Source organism: Hippoglossus hippoglossus, chromosome 22 (assembly GCF_009819705.1).
Source record: "Hippoglossus hippoglossus isolate fHipHip1 chromosome 22, fHipHip1.pri, whole genome shotgun sequence".
Taxonomy (NCBI): Eukaryota; Metazoa; Chordata; class Actinopteri; order Pleuronectiformes; family Pleuronectidae; genus Hippoglossus; species Hippoglossus hippoglossus.
The window spans coordinates 21,667,675-21,687,315 of NC_047172.1; the positions used below are offsets into that span (position 1 = coordinate 21,667,675).

Consider the following 19,641-nt stretch of genomic DNA (forward strand, 5'->3'; position numbering starts at 1 on the left):
CAAGTAATAAGTAACATGCAGTAGTTAAGTGTAAGGAATATAAAAAATAAATAGAACTTAAGAAACATATGAATGTAATTAAACTAGTATATACAGTGTAAAGACAGGAAGAAATATAAGCAGTGTGAGGATATTTACAGTGAATGGATTGCAGATGAACGGTTGATATTGCACAAACAGATGAATATAGCACAGGGAATATTGCACAGTTGAGACTTAAAGTGTTAAAGTTCAGTCCATAAGAATTTTGGTAAATGTAGTTTTTACCAGGAGCAAAGCTGGTTGTTAATGAACAGAGATAGAATTGTTTTTATTAAATAAGGTAAGAGTTAGATAATGTTACTATATAGGACATATTTAGGTACAAAAAGAGAGTTTGGCTTTTAACATCTTAGCCTTCAGCCAATCAGAGCCGAGGTGTGTCGTCTGACTGCAGCCAACTCGCTCCCACAAAGTTTAAAGGTCACGTGACGTTTTGCAGTACAGGAAAAAGTCTGACAAAATTTCTCACCAGCAAACATTCTGTTAATTCAGCGCTGCACAGAGCTGCATAAATTCAAACACTCCTAATGCTGTGAAATTCTAATAGGATGTTACAATGGGATTCAGATAATGAATCTGTTAATATCAGCGTCATCACAAAGCAACACTCGTGAGCGTTCTCTGGTGAACCTCCCTCCACCACATCAGCGGGACAACTATATATTTGCCAGTGATCCTAGAATGACCCTGCACATGAAAAATTCAGAGGCACATTTTCTTCCAAATCGCACAGAATGCACCTCGGTCCATCGCCCCAGCCTCCCCCCTGCATTAAAGAGTCAGGCTACAGTCAGGATTCACACAGCCGAGAGAGAGAGAGAGAAACACGTTTGTTTACCACATTTAAAATGACGAGTGAGGCTATCGCTTTGATTGACAGGTGATCTCACGGATTTTCAGCACGTGATGGAAAGAGTTCTCACCACTGTAGCCGTCAGCCACATGCAGATCTACGTCACACGCATTTCTCTGGAAATCAAACTCGGAGCTCTGACAAATATAAAATGTGTATAGTCACCTCCCTGATTCCTTTCCACATAGACACAGTCAGTATGTGGAGAAAATGAGGCTCAGACTTATATTCCTCAATAAACAGAAGCTATTTAAAAAAAACAAAAAACAAACATTAAACGTACTCATAGTTCATTCTAAAGTTAAGAAAAAGTCTGCTCTGGTTCAAAGTCAGCAGCTCGCTGACTATTTCCCACACATTTTCTATATATTTACTGTGAACCATGGTGTTCAGCACTGCCTTGGTATAAATAAATAAAAAAGGGTTAGGGGGTGAAAGTATGGAAACAAAATCCAAAAGAAAATCAGATTGAACTGTAAAAAACTACAAACAAGGGAACCTATCAGCAGTTTGTTCACTAGAAACATTTACATGGACAACAACATTCTAATATTAACCTGATTAAGAAAATATGCATGTAAACACTATTTTCAGATTACCTGAACCTTAATTCTCAAAATAAGCAATAGCAAAATTAAGATGTGAGGAATTTTGACCTGTGTCATTGTATGTAAGCATAATGTTCATACTAGTTTTTGCGTTATCGATAATTTTACATCAAATTTAAAAACCTACCTTTTTTTTTATCTTGATTCTGCTTGATTCTTGAGTCTGTTTTTTGTCTAATTTATTTCTGTCTTGTGTGTTGTTTATTGCACTTTTCTTTAGCTTTCTCTTTCCAAACCTTTTCCTTCCACATGTTTGTAAAGCACTTTGGCTCAAATCCAGTTGTTTTTAACTATTTATATAATTAAATCCTATATGAATCTGACTTGACATGTATATGTGTTAATCGCATTGTAACGTCCTATTGGAGTTTTCACATCATTTAGCTTTTTCTGTAAATAAAGTGTAAAATGTAGCTGGACATAATGTTGACTTTGCTGTTTAACAGGTGAAAAAGAAAATGTATAGAATATTCTATTAGCAATTTACAATTCATATAATGGATTTTTTTTTTTCAGAATAAGGTTGGGCCTCAGCTTTTTTAGAAAACCCTTCCAAAGTGCAGATATTTAAAAACTTTAGTTTCTGTGCTTCCGTGTGTACATTTAAGACAGAACCTTTGGGAAACTATGGCGTCACAGCTTAATTCATGCTTTGTGTAATGAGAAACAACAAAACAACAACAACAGTGGTGGCTATATACCTGTTTCTCTATGTTTGGTTAGCACTTCATCATCTTATAAGGTCTAATTTAGTTTGCATCTAAATTTAGCATCACTGCACCACATCACCTGCAGTCACATGCATCTGCCTTTAGCAAAATTACTTAGACCCAAAGACAGCATTCTTCTATGCTATTTGAAGGATCGCTGTTGTAGACTTTATCGCCACCTGCTGGCCTGGCCCGTCAATATTTTACAAAACAAGATTTTTTTTAAACGAAGGGGAAACTATCTGTTCAAATAAATATCTGCAGCAGTGTAGACCATACAGCAGTCACTGTTGTTAAATTGCAAAATACCACCAAAAAAACCAAGATTTATTTCGCACAACAGGAAGAAATGGAAGTGTGAGGAAATTGTCCCACTCAATTTACGGCACAACCATGGCTTCTTGTTCAGGATCACCATTAGACATTCAAATGATTTCCTTGATGTAACGAATGAAACAACATGCACTGATTGGGGTGGCGACATAAAGTTGACATAGCCAGAAGAAAATGGCTATGGGATGGGATTCTCATTACTCGTTAAAGCTGGAGACACTCTCATCATCTCAGTGAGATACAAGCTCAGCGTACAGGTGGTTGTTACACAACTCCAGATGTCCGGCTGAGCTCATTGTCTCTCCACTGTGACAGTATCTCACAGTCAGAGTGGCTGCTTCAGAGAGGTCAGCCCCTGATACCATAACTCCAGTGATGTGGCAGCTGCACCACGGATCCAATCCACCAAGAGTCTTAAGGATCTGATAAAGGAAAAAAAGGGACTTCTCTCATCCCTGCAGATCAGGAGGAAAAAAGAGCTTCAACTGCCCGCAAGGTGTGAAATAAGAGTCAGGTGAGATCAGGAAGGTGGGCTGATGTGAAATTGGATGATAGAGGGGGAAAGGGGGGTGGGAGAGGGTTCCCCCCTCCCCCGGCCCGCAGTGATTGATCTGCAGCGCTCGGCTGAAATTCATGGAGCTCACTTGTCTCTGCGTGACTTAATAAAAGTGAGACGTCTCACGCTGAAAAACAATCAACCAAGCAGTTCAGGTGGAAACAGAATGTGGACTTTAGTGATGCATTCAAGGACCAAGCAATATGTTTTTTGCGTGTCGTGGTAATTGTCTCCATTCAAATTAAATATACTTTTCGTAGGGTGTTTTCACACCTGAAAGTCTGAACCAAGGTTTAAATTTGATCCAGTTAGTTTTGGTCCTGTCATCATTACTATATGGCAGGTCATATAGTTTGTCTCTTCCCTTGTTTACAGGGGTTATTTATTGCTTTTATTTATTATGATGAAAATTGGAAAAACGCCTAATGATTTTAGCAAGACACCAAAAATATAAAAACTTGTATTAAGATGAGTTTAAAAGCACATTCTCAAAATACAGGAAAAGCAGTTGCAAGAAATATAGATTTAAAAAAATAATCGATTTCTGCCATTTCCCACGATATGGCCCAAAAAGTGCTTAGAGAGCAAACATTTGAAAAGAAAACTTTCAGCGACAATTAACTGATTTAATCTGCTGATTAAGATCATGTGATGTGACCAAATTCTTCCAGATTAGCCACTAAATGGACGACAAGGTGAGATTGCTGTGTGTGTTTTGAGACACAGCACTGAACTATATGATCAACCAGTGTTTATCTCTAAACAGGCTGGATTCAACTGATTTAAAACGTATATCTTTGTGCCGTTTTCAGTGTGGAATAAAACCTGGTCAACATTTGCTTTAATGGAATAAGCATGAAATAATACAGCTGTAAAAGTTCAATTTTTAAGATATGTCTAAGATAAATAGGTGATAAAATAAAACCAGGACAGTTGCTTCATGTGGGTCCAAGTAACTTTTGTCATTCCCCCGCTCACCCCTAATATGAATTTGGTGTTGGGAGGTGTTTGAGTGTAGAAACATAGTCATTAGAATTTCACACTGCAGCAGGAACCACAGGTAGAGAAACAGTGTGATCAGTGGTTATGCTATCGACTCGTTATCCTCAACCAAATCTCAGCTACCTGCTGTGATGCAGATTTTCAAAGTTCTCAGATGTATTTGTCCTTATAAAACAGAACCTGAGGCTGAAGGGAAAATGTAGTTATTTTCCAGTCAGATGTGGAATATGCAATTAAACCGTCTCCATCTCGCACCACAGGATCTTTCCTACATCTGCACTGGTAAGCATTATCTTGCTGACATTCATTGAAAACCTTCAATCTTTGCTGTCCTTGCATCCGCAGCTCCTGCGGGACCTGACCTTTCCATAACAAGTTAAGTAATACACCCGGGAGTTTTGAGCGTATGGAAAAAGCAATATCCACCCCCCGCCACCACTACTGCACCATTACTAGCCACGGCTTAGAGAGGGCTTTAGCCTGCAGTTCAATTTATTCTTATTTCATAGAGAGCAGCGGTGGGGGAGCGCCTTAGAGGATGGAAAAAACACTCACGCTGCTTGATCTGAGGGTTCAGCGCTGTGGGATCACAAACAGAGAAGCCGTGACATGCGGGAGGGAAGGTTTCCCTCTGCTTTTGTTTCATGCACTGTGCCTCTACCAATTCAACAGCGAGTGGTGCAGTCGATGGAACTCAATAAACATTGAACCTTGTTTACCGCACATTCACAAACAATAGTTCATCTCACTCAAATCCTGCTCAAGGTTTCTGTGCATTCATTCTGGCCGATATAACACAAACCTCTGAAACAGTGGCTCCTTGAGTTCAGACACAGGTAAAACTGTGGCTGGCAGATTTGATCAGCTGGAGGTGGCTGATTAAAGTAACAGCTGCTCCATGGGTTGTTTGGAAAGTCTCTGGCTGAAAAGTACCAGTGGGGAACCAGCCCCCACCTCCAACCCCACTCACTCCTTCTCATTGGCTGTAAATCCATAGACTGTGTGTGAAGGTGATTTATGTGTCTCCACTTCCTTCTGATGTACATAAATGCTGCAAAATACTCGAGGAACGAGTGCCGCCATCTTGCGTCTCTGTGCTGCTGGAGTGTTGAGGTCCTGTTGACAAACAAGCTCGACCAATCATGAGTCAGTCTAAGCTATCATGACGTTTCACCCAGTTTTTACAGCATCAAATAACTAATTGAAGCCAAAATTACTAGAAAAGTCAAACTACTTGGTCAAACATCAGTGTGATAATAACTGCCTAAAATCACAGAAACCATCTTCGGAAAAAAGATATTTAACGTGTGCTTTCTCCTCTTTACTTTAGTGCGTATTCCAAGCACTAACATGGAGGAGTCAAGGTTTATGTCCTCTACTGCAGCCAGCCACTAGGGGGTGATCGTCATGTCATCCATCTTAGAGTCAATGGTCCCTTCAATTCATTGTGAATACCCATATGTATCTGTTGTTTATGCTATTTCTGTACATAAAGCTTTTACAAAGTTGGACATTTCCTCTACCTAGAAGAGAGAAGTGTTCATTTCCTTCATTTCTAAAGCAAACTTGATCTAAAATGAGGCTTAAGTTAGAATTAGAGGAAAATGATGATAAAAGAGGATCATCCTGTTATCTGACTCAGAGATCTGTCTGAAAACTAAACGGGACAGAGGATTTATTGTGGCAGCCCAGAGGCTCTGGAACAATCTGTGTGAGGAAATCAGGTCATTTCTCAAGTCCCCTCTTAAGACACAGACTTTCCTAATTTAACTTTTAACTGCCTTTTTTTAAATAGTAAAACTATTGCCCACTAATTCTGATGAATTGTTATAAATATTACTTGATAAAATGCTCTCACGCTTAGGCCCTATCCTAATTAACCCCTTCTCCCTACCCCTTAGCTCTTCCCCTCCGTTTTGCTTATTCCCATGTCGGCGTAGTGTGTCCCGATCCTTGCTGGGATGGAGGGGGAGGGCCAAGTGTTAGAGCCGTTTCAAACCCACACTTCAAATCGAGGGCTATGAGAATTTCCCAGAATGCCTTGCGAATCACTGGCAAGCTGGGAGAGACACCCACAAATGTAGTATTTTCTCCATTAATAAGGATTTAAAAATTATGATAAGGATTTATAATATCTTAGTTTAATATTGTTTCAATGTATTGTGGTCATTTTTTTTAACAACAACCTTATAAAAAATAACTAGCATGATTAACTAACGTTACATTGTTATTGCATGAGAATCCCGTATTTTCACATAATTTCATGTCACACCCCCCCTTTGAAGATACACAATGCATTTGATTTAACTAGCGTATAGCAGCGATGTTACTGAACTTAACTGCTCCTCTAATAACAAAGCATCCTGGCATAGTGGCCTACACACCACTGCTAGCAAACGGAAGCTGTGTGCTTTTGATTCAAACGTGAAATAATGCAGAACATGTAAGCTTTTCAATTTCAAATGTCATTGATTCACCTGCATAGATGTTATTAGGATATTGTTGGTTTGTCACTTTAGTAACTGCTAGCAATAGCATTGGTTTATTTAAGAACTCAACAATGTTATTACCATGACATTGTAATCAATTTTGACATTCCTGGCAAAACTTTGGTCTCGTCTGTTTACATCAACGACTACTCTACTGATGATGTTACGGCCTCTTGAAGTGCTGTCCCAATTTCGTAGGGGAAGATTTCCACTCTGTTTCAAGGGGCATGATAACCCTCGAAAACAAGGGGTAGGGGTGGGGCCAAGGGGTGAAATGGGATTGGGCCTTAATGTGATGCATGCTGGTCCTAACACAATGCATCCTGGTTGGAGATTGTGTCTGACATTATCCAAAGCGGCAAAGTCAGGCCGTGCAGATGTGCGCCTCCAGCTACAGCACCTTGGCGCCGCCTCTGTGAAGACACAACTCTGCTCTGATTGGCTAATGGCTTCACTGACTGCTTATGTTGTGTCTTATGTTTTTATTTTGTGAAGTATAACCACTGGCAGTGTATATGTGTTTCTGTTATGTGACTTCATGCGTTCCTAATTTTGTATTTCTGTGTGTCGATTAATAAAGGCAAAATAAAGTTATCTCTGCGTCTTTAAAAGAACAATCTCAGTCATCTCTGTTGTTCATTCTATTCTTTGTGCAAAATCACAGGGGAATTCCAAAGCATCTGTTTCATCTGCAACGAAAAAAGCAAACGCTGCGAGATTGGCACTACCGACACTACAAGAAAGTGTGACTTGACGGCTGCCTTTTGTTAACTCCACCCTTGCAGCTGCCGGAAGATCACGTAGGCAGATCAAGTCAGCCTCAGTCAGACCAAGTCCATCTCGAACGTGCTATTGTTGGGGAGGTGGGATTAGCGAGCAGTCAGTTAGCTTTTTTTTATGATTTATATCAGGAATTAGCCCAGTAAATATTACAGAGATAAAATTAATCCAGATTTGTTTGAATAAATGATGATCAATATTCTGTGGATTATTCTCCATGTTGCAAATCCCACCAATCCCACAGTGATGTTTACTTACAGGTTAATTAAGTGAACACACACAGACAGACTGAGCCCATCACTGCTTCGTGACTTTAATACTAGTTGGTCATTAGTTTGTCCTATTTGCCACACTCCGGCTGCTTTATTGAAGAATCGATTGTTTTCCTAGACAACCACAAATATATGCTAATTTACCATTGATGTTCTTAAACAGCCCTCAGATGAATGTCTGGATTGACCTTTTGATTAACGACTTAGCTGGCAGAGCTCAGTAGCATCATTTAGGGTGTAGATCTGAGCTAATCCATCCAGGAGCTTTGTCATTTTTCTTAGTGGGGTGTCTGTGAATAGTGCACACTCACTTTGGCAATAATATAGCTTCCCTGTTTTGCTTACAGTACACCAAAGTAATACCTCCCTCTCTGTTTGTCCCAGTTCTGTCAGGAGATGCTGAACTTTCACTAAAGCCTGCAAACGCAGACTGTGACCCGCTCTGTTCAGCGCAGAGAGAAGTCGACTCAGTTATGAGGGACCTCGCTGTTTCACGCATCGCTGAAAAGTGGTGGAAGGAAAAAGTTGCTTTGTAGAGCAAAAAGACACCATAAGTACACCCACTAAACCAAGTTCTACACTGCTAATTCTCCATGAAGACACTGGTTAGTCTGATCCCTCCACAAAACATGATGAATCCAGGCTGTTTATGGATCCGTCATCACTGTTTGTAACGGTTTGATTTCGTTGAGGCACAAAACATGTGTTCAAGATGAGGAAAAGATAAAGGCCATGTATCTGTGAAGGTTCTCAGTCGTCCAGGTCATGGTATCCTCAGGAGCTGTACATGTGTACATAGACTACTGGACTTGCTTGCTGTTCTTAAAGACGTTTCACTCATCTCTCAACTAAAAGGCTTCTTCAGTTCAGGCTGTGGTAAAAGAAACCGATGTAGGAAGTTGTCCTGTGTCAAAGTGATGCAGTGATCCTCATCTACAAAAGCGTTTAAAGAGGCAATGTGTTAGTTGTCTAAGGCTCTTTAAAGGGTATTGTCAATTTTTGGTAGATTTATGTCTCAATGAGATCAACTGCAGACCTGTATGCCGTCTGATGTACGCAAGCAAGCGCTACGATTTCAGTCCCCTGGTTTGAGTCAAGAGTGCTGATTGCTTTACCAACCATGAAAACTGCAGAGGGCAAAGAGATGCAAGTTGTAATTCACATTCACAAAATAGTTGAAGTATATCATATAGTGAATGGTTAAAAACTGTCATTTCAGCTTCAGAAGGCTAGAGAATGCCAGAAGTTACAGCGTCTATGCCCTGAAAACACACAAATCTTATGCCTACATCCAGGAGCTACAGACCAGAATTCCTAATCGCAGAATTTGAAGTGGAGTTTGGATGTCTCGTAGAAGAAGCCTTCGTCCAGTTGACCCCACAAGGCTCGGCCTGGTACCCCCCCCATTCCTGCACCATCATTATCAGAATTGCTGCAGTCCCAGGTCAGGAGAGGTTCAGGTTAATTGTCTTGCCTTTCTTCTGCTCTACAGACCCTGTGATACATACTCTGAGCGAGATGTCATTGCTTTAACAAATCTGAATAAAATTGTGAAATATACGTGTTGGGATCTAAAGCCAGGTAACGAGAACAATAGTGGGGCCTACATGTAACCCCAGAAGCCTGAGCCAGCGTTTCAGCAGCAGTTGGTTAAATTGCGCCAAAATTCCTTTGTTGCCCACGGAGGTCTGAACCTCTGTTTGAATTTGAACTCTGGCCTCTCTCTCTGGCCGCTGAGAGCCAACAGACTCCCCATGACCCCCAAGGGCTGCTGCCTGTGACACCACGCAGGTGATAAAAGATGACCTGCTCCGCAGCTCTGTGCTTTTTCCCGTGTGCTGCTGTAACTACAAGGACCTCTCCAAGTCGTTCCGTGTGACCCGGTGGCCAAAGGGAGCAACCAGTTTTACTTTCAGTTCTGTTTTTACCTTTCCTTTTGTTTTTCCTTACCCTTTCATTTTTTAAAGAACTAGGCCACACGACTTTCACTCGCTGGTCGAGTTAACAGACAACTAATGCATCCACAGTCAGCTGTGCACAGTCAGCTGTTTTGCCTGCTGAAGGACGAAAGATTTCTTCAAGGAGAATGGACAGAGTTCCCTCATTTTGTCAACTTCACTGTTTCCCCACCGCTGCCACTGAGGAAACCAGCTCATTTCTGCCGTTCAAGGACAATACACTGGCCCCCTGCCTGCGTTCAGCCACGGACCGCACTGATAACGCACAGACGAAGACCAGATGGGACTACTAATTAGTTCATTTTGTTTGAATACAGTATTGTGCCTGACTGCTGTGTCCTCTGTTGTTGCTGTGTATTACCGTGTTGTTGTGCCATGTTGTAGAGTCCGGCACACTGTTCGACTCGCCACCATTAGAGCAATAGCGGGTATTTAACATGTTGGAAGATCAGTACCCACCTGGACGAACCTCAGTTCGCTCGCCTTGTAGCGTGTGGTAAAATAAAATATGATCTTTTGTGGTGATTTAGATCTCCTCTCAGACGCACCTACACACACAATCACATCTATATACATTCTGGGGACAACACCAGACTGTGTGACCATACCACTTCGTTCCCCCATCGCCATTCTGCGACTAGAGCCACGTGCTAGGTCACATTGTAGTCTTTTGTTCTCTACCTCCCTTTTTTCAAATCAAGCGGTTCAGCCACCATATTGAATTTGGCGATACTACATTACCAGCTTGACCTGGTGCGCCATCTATATTCCCCCTCCTCTCTCTCTCTCACCATAGGTACTACATGTGTGTTGCCATTAGTATAGTTGCTTGTGTTGGTAGTGTCCTTAGTACAGGAGGTATTTGTTGAGCTCAGTGTTATTTATTCCTTTTTTTGATAAATTATATTTGTAATTACAGAGCCAGTGATTTGTGATTATTTGTGCATGTGTGTGTGAATACAGCTGGATTGTGACAGTCAGTGCTCGGATTCAACCCTTCACTCTTCATTTTATAAATATTAATGCATGTTGATATTGTTAAGTGAACTTGCTAAATTGAGACTGATTTACAGTTTGATTATTGGTCCCTGATACCAGGGTGGTGCCCCATCATTAAGTTTGATTAGTACTATCATTAATATTAATAATCACATTTGATGATTATTAATAATTAACCGACAATCAAATCTGCTCCTTCCTGTGCACAACATATGAATAATTTGTGCCACTGTTTTCAACAGGACCACTGCTCCATGGAGCGGGTGAGGAGGAATCTATTGCACTTGACATTCTAGTATAAACTCAATTCAACAAATAGAAATCATTAACAATATAGTTCTATATATCGTTGTGTAGACTCAATTGAAACATTTAGTGAAAAAACTAAGTTAATCATATATAAATTATATAAAAAATGCACAGTATTAATTTACAAAAAAATAGGAAATTAGAACAGATTTCAAATTGAAGTAGGACAATAAAAACGAGAAATAATAATCATATCCACATACTGTATGTTTGATGCTTTGATGATGCTTATGCAGGTGGGAGAATGTTGTATTTACTGAATATGAAGATTCCAGAGGGCCTGAAAGAAAACTCAGAGGCCAGGACGGAAACCTGTGTTGTGTCCTCGTGGATCAGGGTACTCGTCTCTGACTCTACAATCACACCAGCTGGGGACGACAAAACGGTTCTCCTGACCTAAAGAGCCATTTTTCTAATAGATAAAGTGGCGATAGGCAGCATGAAGATATTCCCTGTTGTCATCCCCAGGGTTCTCTAATATAGCCTAGTACCGTAACATCCTCCCAGGTAATGCCTGTGAATTGATAAAAAAACTTTCATCTAGGCAGTACTGGGAGAGGTGTGGTAGTCGACTCACACAGTTTTCATGATCCTGGCCACAGTATTTCTTCTCCCTGTCCGTAGGCATGTCCCTACAGTTACCACAAGTACCCCTATGGCCAAAGGTGGGTCACCATGCCTGTGCTGAAGCATTGTCAAGGCATCAAAGAGTAACCCCCGCTGCCTCCTATAGGGTCATTTCCTAAATAAGTCTCTGAAGGCATAAAAGAAGGAGTAGCACAGATAAGGGTTCATTATTTGCTGTATTTGTCATATTATTTTTGGCTAAATTGTAATGTCAGTGAATAGTTGTCGCCTCTAACGTTTTCATCGCACATATTGAGAACAATAACAGGTTTACATGTCAACATATTCCTGTAACATACTATCACTAGAAATCATTCAGTGGTGTCTCTGACATTTTACAGTCAATAACTGACATGCACTGCACAGCTAAAGTTACAGTAACATTACTCGGTAAGATGTAAACAGAGCTGCGGTATAAATTTAAAAAAAAACAGTTTTTGTTAAATTGGTCTTGTTGATTTCCCACAGACCTTGTGGGAATATACAAAATCACTTTCTAAAAATACAGACCTGCGTAGCTTCAGTTCGGTTTCTTTGGAGTATTTCCTCCTCCTCCTCCTCCTCCCTTGCAGTGGCTGCTCCAGGAGTTCTCCCTCGTCTGTCCCTCATAGCTCCTCTGCCCCTGCCTCTCCCACCTCCACCTCTCCCTCCTCCTCTTCCTTTTACCTCTGTGAATCTCTCAGCTGTTTCATTCTGTAAACGGTAAAAAATATGTTTCCTGCTAACGCGATCTCGCTGTTGTCAGACTGATAATATTCAATGAAATAACCCGTTTCCGTTCAGCTAATTCTACTACTAAACGTCAGTAATAATAATTGTGCAGCAACAACTTTTATACATGTCAACTATCAACTATACTCTACAGACCAAAAATACAAATAACATTTGTAAATATATCAATCTAAAGAGACACCTCATCACCGGAGAGAAGACCTTTTGACATACTTGGGCCACCTAGAACACTTCACCTTGAACATCATAATACTTGTTCTGCCCTTTTCCCCCACATGTTGCAGAATCATAACTCATGTTATCACTTGGGACCCTTGTTAAATCAATATCATATATATACGTGGATTTTGGTCAGATTACATTGATTTCCATCCAATCAAACTAAAAAACGTGAACTTGTGAGATCTTGATATGTTAAATGGGTCAGTAATGTAGTGTTCTTAGCATCAACCATAGTGTCACCATACATGGACAATGACTTTTATTTGACTTTGATTATAAGCCTAATTAATCATTAAATAAAGTTCACACCATAATTATTCCCTAACCTAAACCTTACAGAAGCTGCTAATATGACAGATAGTGAACATCTGTATAAAGTGACCTTTGAAAATGCAATCAAATGAGAATAGTCCCGAATCGTCTGATATTTATATTCTTGTGTCTCCCTCTGCTACATTCAGGTTGGTTCTATGTTTGAACTATTTCTTTTTCTATCTTTTGCGAACTTGAGCTCCTCATTCAAGGGTTTTCAGGTCACCAGACGTGGCAGTTCATGTGTTTATTTAGGTATCATCACTCTGCAGAGCTAAAACTATTCAAACTTAATGAAACAGTTTGCTAAAACTCGACCACACTAACTGCACTCACCAACGAATAACCACTATTATCAATCATATATCTGTGATTATGATTATGATGTTGATTTTATATTTATCTCGTTATTTGCTTGTATTTGCTATTTTCAACTTATGTAAAGTGCATTTGAGAATTATTATTATTAGTAACTTACTATTACTGCTCATCCAAGATTGTTAAAACCACACATCAATTCAACTTTTTCCCTTTATAACAGTTTATTAGCAATATACTGTAGTGGAAAATTCAACTGACCAGTGTCTAAGGTATTGGAAATCCCCCTGACTAGGTGTCTCACTGCTGTGATACTGTCTACCTGACAGGATGGAACCCTTACTTGGTGGTGTCTCACTGCTATGACCTTGATCAACAGGGTGCATGCCCTTATTTGGTGATATTTTTCTTCCAACTGCTACAGCGGACGGACAGACACAGATGATCTCATGTCTTTCATATTATGTTTTATGAAACGCCTCTTTGTATAAGTTCTGGCTTTTGTGAACTTGCGGCCAGTTCCATTTTGAGCACCCGTGCTTGTTGTGTAACCTCTGCAGAGTTTACTATTATAAAGACTCAAAGGCAACTCCAGTCTGAGAATTTCATTATTTCAAATCTCAAGATGAATTTCCATCACAAACTTGGCGTCACGAACAGGATCCCTTGAAAGATCGTCTGGACCCGAGAAGTCTTCGGTGGCTGATCACCCAGGAGAGAAAATCTTCTGCCTCTACCTCCAACAGTTAAGAGAAGAGAGGGCCGAAATAACTTGGGTTCCGGACCTTCTTCACAGGGATCCAAAGACCTCTCTTTGGTCATCTTATATCTGGTGAGATGTTGACATTCTGATTTTCATGACTGTTTAGATGATTTCTCAAATACAAAATCAAACATAAGAAATAATACATTTAAAGGGTTTTATTTGGAATGGGTGTATTAGTCATTCTCTCTGGATTATTGTGGATTAATGATGTTAATCTGACTCGTCCTTGTGGCAATCATCCTTGTTGAAGGCTTTTTTCCTGTTTTGCCGGAGAAAGAAACAAGGATTCGTGGAGACGTCCACGTCTTAAATTGAGTGTTCAAGGGAAATTGTAGATGTGCACGATTTCATACACTTAATTGATAAGGATGGGTAACAGGGGAAGTCAGGGACTTCAGAACCCAGAAAGTCCAAATGGTGGGCTTTATGGTTGCAAGAGTGAGGACGGGAAAGTGTGACATTTTTCTTCCAATATGGTCCAGAGACTTTGCTTTTCCTCATAACGGGTCATTTATTGTCGAAAAAAATTAAACTTTTAAGAGAGAAACTCCTCGAGAAAGAGGAAGAATTAAAAAGCAACAAAAAAAAAAAAAAAAAAAAGAGAAAAAATAAATAAATCAAGGTCGCAATGTGGAAAGACAGAAGATAATAAGAAAGTGTCTTGAAATGTGGGAAAAAAGAGGCAGAGTGTAGGGACAGAAAACAAACATTTAAACAGATGGCTAAGGTTGATAAGAAGGAAACTGAGAAAGTTGAAAAGAAATCATATAGATCTCTGTATTCTCCATTACAGGGTGTGGCAGTCCTCACCTCAACGCCTGCCTTCCTCCTCACCTACGACAAAACCCTCCTCCATGATGATGTGCAGAGACCAGACTCCACCAATCAACGATCAGGCCCATCTCAGACTCCACCCACCACTCTCCCAGTCTATGGAGACGGGGCAGCGGGAGGACTGAATGATGACGCCACCTCTTCCTCATCTTTAGGCCCCACTGACTTTGCAAAGATATGTCCGCACTGTGGGGGAGACCTCCGTCTGACTTCACCAGACTGGGATGATGCGGTTAATGCAGCATACGTCAACGCTCTCAACACACTCCTCAACGCCCTGAGGACCGCCTTCCCCAATAAAATTGACATGTCCAAAATAACGGGGTGCAAACAACAACCAGGCGAAACCGTGGGAGATTTCCTCACACGTCTGACCGTCCTGTTTAATCAACACAGAGGCATCCCCATACCTGACACCCTTGGCAACGAGCCAGGGGCTTATGAAACACATCTGAAACAGGCCTTCCTGAATGGTCTGCTCCCCCCACTACGGGCAGACGTAGGCCACACCTGCATCGGGCTTGAGGATGCTCGCTTGACAGAGGTCAGATGTCATTCTGAACATGCTGAACGTCAACACAAAGAAACCAAAGACAAAACTCAGCAGAAAAAGAATCAACAACTCCAGAAAGCACAGCTAACCATGATGCAGGCTGTGTCTGCCCTGTCAAGGCCACGCAGACAAGATAACGCTGATAGCAGAGCCAACTTCACTGAACCAAGAAGAGAGGGGCGCGGTCGCGGACGTGGCTGTGGGAGAGGTTTCTCTCGACGACCCCCACTTGCCAGAGATGAGTGTTTAATCTGCAGACAAAAAGGACACTGGGCAAAGAACTGCCCCCAACGGCGAGAGGACGGGGAGACAAGAACTTTCACTGCCGACTGAACTACAGAAAGTAAGGAGGGGCAGACGGGGGGGAGACGACCAATATACCCGCCGAGGATCAGAGAAAGGGAAGTGAAACACAGATACATACATGCCAAAGCAATGAAGAAATCGCTTGCAATTCTAACCGCACATACACACAAAAGCTCCAGCAATGAAGAAATCGCTTGCTAAACTAACCGCACACAAACACACACCAGAGCAAACACAACTTTGTGGTTCTTATGTTAAGTACAAAAGTGATGCTTTTAAGAAAATGCCTCAACTCGAACTGTGTGTTAACGGTCAGAAACTTAATTTCATGGTCGACTCTGGTGCAGGTTATTCTGTGGTTAGGATGTCAGATTTGCCCACATCTCCTGAAATGAGTGGTCGCTTTATATTCTCTCAAGGTGCCAGCGGTGCCACTGTAAAAGAAAATTTCACAAAACCTCTAAAATGTGCCGCTCAGTTTGACAAACATCCCATAAGGTTTGAACATGATTTTCTGTTGTCTCCCTGTTGCCCAATTAATCTATTAGAAAGAGATTTGATGATGGTGTTGGGCCTCAATTTAGTATCCTCCCCTGATGGAGTGACGGTTACGCACAATTCTTCTTCACCCCCCTTCACAATGTCACAGACCACACATGAGCAGCTGTTTGTATATCAGTGGCAACTTCCTAAAAATGCCTCCACTGATCTGCTCGCCACGTCTCACTCTCTCGCCACTCCTTTTTCAGATTTTATGCACATTGATTCATTACACTGCACTTCACATGTGACAGACACAGCAGATCACGTTTATGAATCTCTGTTTTTGCCTTTTCCTGATGATTCTCTGAAAGTGTCCAATATTTTTTGGTCTGTTTCCAGAAGTGCAGCTTCCGTCTCACTCACTGACCAACAGATGGCACTGTTTCGCGTCTCGAATTCCAGCCCTCACATCTCGCTCTCCAAGTCTCATGATGACAAGTGGCAAGACTTAGGCCCATTTGTCAGATCATGCCAGGCTGCCGTTGATTGGCAACCCACAACGACGCCTGACGTAATGTATTCACCAAGTCTGAGTGCATTTGATCTAAAAATGTCTCCAACCTTCTGTTCTCCAGCCACACGCTCATTTGTTGTGACTGAAAATCACCTTCATTCTTATGCAATGTTGTCCAGCCCCTCTGATGTTTCTCCTTTACTTTCAGATCTGCCTTAAACACTGTGGGCAAAGGACAAATAGGATGTGGGCCTCATCAGAAACTGTGATCCAGTCAAAATCACTCCAAAATCTGATTATAGGCCATGTAAACAACAATATCCACTCAGACAGAATGCAGTGGAGGGGATACGTCCTGTTTTTGAATCCTTTTTGCAGGCTGGTGTAATTGTCCCCTGCCCTGATTCACCGGTCTGCACTCCACTGTTCCCAGTTAAGAAGATCAGAGACAAAGGTCAACCTACTGAGTGGCGGTTTGTGCAGGATCTGAAGGCTGTGAATGATGCTGTAATTGCTCGATAGCATATTGTTCCTGACCCATACACGCTGCTTTCCCAAATTCCGTCTAATGCAGTGTGGTTTTCGGTTGTAGACTTATCCAATGCTTTTTTTTTTGTGTTCCTGTCCACAGGGACAGCCAGTACTGGTTAGCTTTTAATTTTGAAAACAAGGCCTACACGTTCACACGCCTATGTCAAGGCTACTGTGAATCTCCATCATTATACAATCAGGCTCTCAGGAACAGTCTTGAACCCCTCATCCTCACTCCGGGTTCAGTTCTCTTGCAGTATGTTGATGATCTACTAGTTGCCAGTCCCACACAGGAGCAATGTGAAACAGATACGATCACTTTGCTGAGACATCTGGTTCATGAGGGCCATAAAGTCAGCCTCAGCAAACTACAGTTTGTACAACAAACTGTCACATTTCTGGGTCATGTCGTCACCAAAGATGGCAAATCCCTGTCTGATAAGAGAGTAGAAGCTATTGTTAACATGCCTAAACCCTTGACGAAGAAACAACTCATGTCATTCATCGGCACATGTTCTTTCTGTAGAACGTTCATTCCTGACTTTGCTCTTCTTGAAGCCCCCTTAGGTGCTCTGTACCATGGCAAATCACTCACTCCTCACGAACGTGTCGTTTGGACTCACGAGGCAGACGAGGCATTTGTCACACTGAAGAAAACGCTGCAGCAAACTCCCACTCTTGCTCTCCCTAACCCTGACAAACCTTTTGTTCAGGCTGTGGATGAGAGAGACCGCTGCATGACTTCTGTCCTCCTTCAGTCTCATGGTGACAAATATCGCCCTGTCGCCTACTTCTCCGCCAAACTTGATCCGGTGGCAGCTGGCCTTCCACGTTGTTTGCGTGCAGTGGCCGCCTGTGAAAAAGCTGTCCTTGCCTCACGAGACATAGTAGGTTACTCTGACTTGACACTCCTTGTTCCTCATGCTGTGTCTCTCATTCTTACAGAACAGAAGACCTCACATCTCTCTGCTGCTCGCTGGTTGAGGTATCACACTGTTCTTCTTGACATGCCCAACATCACAGTGAAACGCAGTTCAACTTTGAACCCAGCCACGCTTCTTCTGCTTCCGGATGACGGGGAAGAACACAACTGTGTGGCTGAACTTCAAGTCCAGTGTTCCCCACGACCTGACCTCTCTGACGAACCCCTTTCTAACTCTGACTTGATTCTGTATGTCGATGGGTCCGCCTCACGTGACCCTGTCTCTGGTACTAACTGTGTTGGTTTTTCTGTTTGTTCAGATAACGAAGTTCTCCTCTCGAGTTCTCTTCCTCATCACCTCTCAGCACAGGCAGCAGAGCTCATCGCACTCACGGAAGCATGCAAATTGGCTACTGGTAAAACACTCACAGTCTACACTGACTCCAGATATGCGTTCGGTGTAACTCATGATTTTGGCGCCCTTTGGCAACACAGAAACTTCCTCACATCTTCTGGTAAAAAGATAGCACACCACGGTCTCATCACAGATCTTCTGTCTGCCATTTTGCATTGTTAAGAGACATTATTCCACGATGGGGAATTCCTAGCAGAATTTCCAGTGACAACGGCAGACACTTCGTAAACGAAGCTGTCAAACAACTCGGTTCTCATCTAACTATGGATGTGCGAACACACTGTGCATATCATCCAGCCAGTGGTGGAACTGTGGAACGAGAGAACGGCACACTCAAAACTAAACTTGCAAAGTGCTGTGAAGGCACAGGTCTTGCATCGACAAAAGTCCTGCCTCTGGTGCTGATGTACATGAGGATGAGAAAACGAACCCCACATTGGTGTGGATCCTCCGTCTTCTCCGCTTCCATCCACAGACTTGTGTGATCATGATATGTTGTCCTATTGCTCTGACTTCTTCTCTTTCAGACATCAGGAAACAGGTGGCAAGGGCCCTACCAGGTACTGCTCACAACCCACACAGCAGTGAAAGTTGCTGAAAGAGCCACCTGGATCCACGCCAGCCACTGCAAATGAGTACCAGCTCCATCTGACCAGCTGACGCCTTCAACTCAAAGCACACACACTGATACTTCCACAGGTTGAGAAGCACCGAGAGTGTTGTATGATTAACCACACGAGCGTTCTGCCACAACACAGAAGAAATCTGCCTGACAACTGAGACCATGGACAGGCCATGGCATCCATTTCGACATCCAGGGTTGTGTGGCCTGAGAGGCTCACTATACGTGTTACTCATGATCTCCTCTATTATTGTTTTGCACATTATTCTGTCTAGATGCACTCCTGTAAAAGTCTCTGATGATCTAACGAACTGTCTTTTCCTACAGTGTCCTCTCAGAACCATCCAGCACATGCAAATTTGACTAGACACAAGAGAAGTGATTCAGGTCCCCTTGATCCGTAACTTATTCCCCATCCCTCCCTGCCTGGACACTGATTCTGATGACGATACTCAATTTTAGGTTTTTTATGTTATTTTCTCCCCCCAGCTTGCTTATGTGTTTCTTAATGATTTCACTAGACAAAAACAGCTACTGCAATTATCCTTTCAACTTCATATTTTATGATGCTTT

General features: G+C 42.0%; 1 long non-coding RNA gene across 1 annotated transcript; it reads left to right on the forward strand.

The window, feature by feature from the left end:
• Positions 1-6,557: 6,557 nt before the first annotated feature.
• LOC117756038 lies at positions 6,558-15,659 on the forward strand. The gene is made up of 3 exons (XR_004612724.1): positions 6,558-6,568; positions 9,084-9,089; positions 15,512-15,659. It is a non-coding gene; the product is annotated as an uncharacterized LOC117756038 (long non-coding RNA).
• The last annotated feature ends 3,982 nt before the right edge of the window (positions 15,660-19,641 follow it).